The sequence below is a fragment of the Dinoponera quadriceps genome, unplaced genomic scaffold (assembly GCF_001313825.1).
Source record: "Dinoponera quadriceps isolate SergipeBrazil2010 unplaced genomic scaffold, ASM131382v1 scaffold717, whole genome shotgun sequence".
In the NCBI taxonomy this organism is placed as follows: Eukaryota; Metazoa; Arthropoda; class Insecta; order Hymenoptera; family Formicidae; genus Dinoponera; species Dinoponera quadriceps.
In genome coordinates, this window is record NW_014555639.1 from 516,481 (window position 1) to 520,017 (window position 3,537).

Consider the following 3,537-nt stretch of genomic DNA (forward strand, 5'->3'; position numbering starts at 1 on the left):
GGGGGGGGGGGGGGCAGGAGGGCGGCGGCGCGACAGCGGCAGGTGACTCTCTGTGTGGAGAGCGTTTAAATACCTACGTAGGAGCTACCCGCGGACGACTGTACTGCCGCGGAATGGGGCAGGTTTTCCGTGTAGGTGAACGCGACCGCAACTTTCGGCGGTGTGCGTGTGCACCCGAGAGTGTGCGCGCATCTCGCGCAACGTGCACGCGCAATTCTCACCGTCACGCACGTTCATACACGGTCTCCTCTCTCTCCTACCCCCTCCCGCCGTCCCCCGCCCCTTCGTCTTCTCGCCGGGTGCGCAGGAGAGAAAGGTGGGGTGCTCCCCGATGGTACGAGAGCCGCGAGATAAAGGAGGACGGTGTACGCTTTTGCGCGCGCGTTCAACGTCTCCGCGTCGGTCGCGAAGGAGGAACATCTATTACCCGATACATAGACCAGAGGAGGAGGGGGAGGAACGGGAGAAGAAGGGAGGGGTGAGCGGAGGTGGTCGGAATCGCCCGGGGTGGGGTGGAGGCAGGGGTGCGGGCAAGAGTAGTCGAGCGGCAAATTGTCCGCCATCTTACCCACCTTATACCTTATCTCACACCCTCGCCCGTAACCACCCTTATCCACCCCTTCCTCCGTTCTACCAGCTCTCCTCTCCTCCAACCAGTCCCTCTCACCCTACATGCCAACCTCTCGCTCCCTCTGTCTCTCTCTTTCTCTTCTCACTCCCCCCGGGCCGCCCGGCCCGCCACTTCATCGTCCTACTCTTCTCCGTCCTCCTCCTCTTCCTCCTCCGCCTCCCTCCGCTTCCTCCTGTACGCCCTTTCTCTCGACGGCCCCCGCCGCGCCTCGAAAGCTTTAGATTACCTACCCCTTATAAGCGCTCGTGTTGCCCATTTATTACCACGACTCCCGCGACTACCACGACCGAAAGACCAACCCCCTCCCCTTGCTGTGCGCTTCCACCCCCGCGCTTCCTTTCAGCCTACGTTTTCCACCGTTCGCCTATCTCTCCCTTCCTTCCTTGTCTCCTTCCTTGCTTACTTCCCTCCTTCCTCCCTCCCTCCCTTTCGTCTCCCTCCAACCACCTTTGACGCGCATCGCCCGCGACTCTTCCTTCGTTTCTTCGTTCTGTTCTCAAGCACCGCCGCGATCCTTATTAACGCTTTAACGCTACCATTACATAACTACGCGCGCCCGCTTTCTCTCTCTCTCTCTCTCTCGCGCGCGCGCGCGCGCACGACGAAAGCCTCGAATAACACGATTAGTCGAGTTTACAGAGAATTACGCGTACCAGAAACTGTGTCTCCCCGACGAGCGGCGCGCCATTGCGCGTCTATCCGTTTAGATTTAAGTGCGATCGAGCTGTTCGTGAATGCTGCGAGAGAGTCAACTAATAAACAGCCCTGCTGTTTACGCCTTATCACTGTCACCGGTGAGATCGAGAGGCCGACCTCTTTCCCTCTCGGTCCACTTAATCTTCTCTCTCTCTCTCTCTTTGCCCCGACCTTACGACGCTTCTTTTCTTCCCTCATCCCCTTCGTTCTCCATCGTTCGCTCTCCCATTTTCCCCGGCGGACATTTCCCCCGAGGACGAACCTCCTTCGTTGCTCCCCCTCGTGCTTAAATATCGCCACGCATTCTTAGACGCGGTCCAGCGGAAGGCCGCGTTCTCTCCACGCGGTTTTGCGTATCGCGGTAACCGACGAGATCGATCCTCCCGTCTCGCCTCTTCTCGGCTCGCGATTTGCCGCCGTTTGTCTCCCCGCACTCCTCCTAACCGAATGCTCGCTACCACCCGGCGTGCCCTTTGTTCCAACGACGTTTCCGAGCACCGTCTCGCAGTCCTTACCACCTTTAACGCCACCATTACGTATCCACGCTCGTGGTTTACGACGAGCAGCTCGAATAACACGATTAAGCGAGTCTACCGGCGAATTACGGAGCCACGAGGTCTGTTCGGGGCGCGCAATCGCTGCCTGTCCGTTTGGAATCGCGAGAGAGGTGGTTTTCCGCGGAATGGAAAACCGGGGGGGTTACGCTTCGGGGATGGCGCGACGCTCCTCCTCGCAGACGACACTAATTCCTCTTTGCGAATGACGATCCGTATTTCGCGGCACATTTAACGTTAAACGCGCGTCTGATCCGGCGGCTCAGCGTATCTATGAAAATCGCGACGTAAACAGGCGAAACGAGAGGGCGAGAACGAGACGGCTACATTTAACGCTAAATACGCGTGGAAAATTCAAACGACCGTCATATTCCCGGCGTCAGGCTCGCGGTTTGTTTTTCAACCGCCGGGACAATTAGCTCGCAGACGATTCGTGCGTAGTGAGAAGCGCGTCACGCACTGGGAGAAAAATATTTGGTATTTGTAAGTATAAACATCGCGTAATGAAAGAACCATAGTCGGGAGCATTATTCTAGTGGAAGTGTTACTGCAATGTGTAATCAGCAATAATAACCTTGACAAAAATGATTAAAATAAAAAAAAGTGGATATCGTCGGTGATTATAATTTTCTATCAGTGTATAAATAAATGTTACTAGTTTCGAGTATTTCATAAGTTTATACAGGGTGATTGGGGAGGAAACCGCAATATTCGGAGAATGGGGTATCAAAATGGGTAAAAAAAGTCCTTAAAACATAGTTCCTATAAACATAGTTCCAATTCTCAATGAAAATATGTGATACCTAACTAAGCGACTTCTATAAATGTGAAAATGAATGCTTACAATTACAAAACTATTGTTTCCGCATGCTACATATGCGCATGTACATGTACGCGACTTTCAATTGTGTATAACTGAAAGCCGAATGCCACATGGCATCACTGGTCAACAGTACGTTTATTTATTACACCCGTTTATTTATAACAAACGTTTATTTATAAAGCCCACTAACTCCGTAACTGAGAATCAAACTTATGTTTATAGGACTTTTTTGTCTGTCTTTTGATCCCCTGAACACGTTTCCCAAATATTGCGATTTCCTCCCCAATTACCCTGTATATCCGCAAATATATTACAAGTTCGTCATAAGCATCAAATTTATTCGAAATATATTCTAAATCCTAAGAAACTTAGCTAATTAAAACAAACGACGAAGACGTAGCGAGTTCCTTTTTAGTTCCACGTTTTTTTTTTAATTTTTTATTATTAAAAAATTATTTATATTTTAATTTATTGATTTTCTAAACTTTTAAAATTTTTATTTTTCTTATTTTCTTCTTATTTTTATTAGTTTTTCATTATGTTATTTTAAAGAATGTAAAGGGTTGATTAGTAAATTTTACACATGACGATGAAAGTATAGAACAATTTTTGGACGAAGAAAAACAAAGAGACTGCGCATATTTTACAAATCGAAATATTTTGTACGGCTTTAATTTAATGCTACAATAAACACAACATCTTTGGATTTAAACATGTAAAGGCATGTTCTGCGTGAAATCGTCACTTTTTTAATGGTACTTATGGTTTGGAGAATGAAACCAATTTTTATACAAATATTTTATCTCTCTTTAGATTTTAGTTTATAATCAACT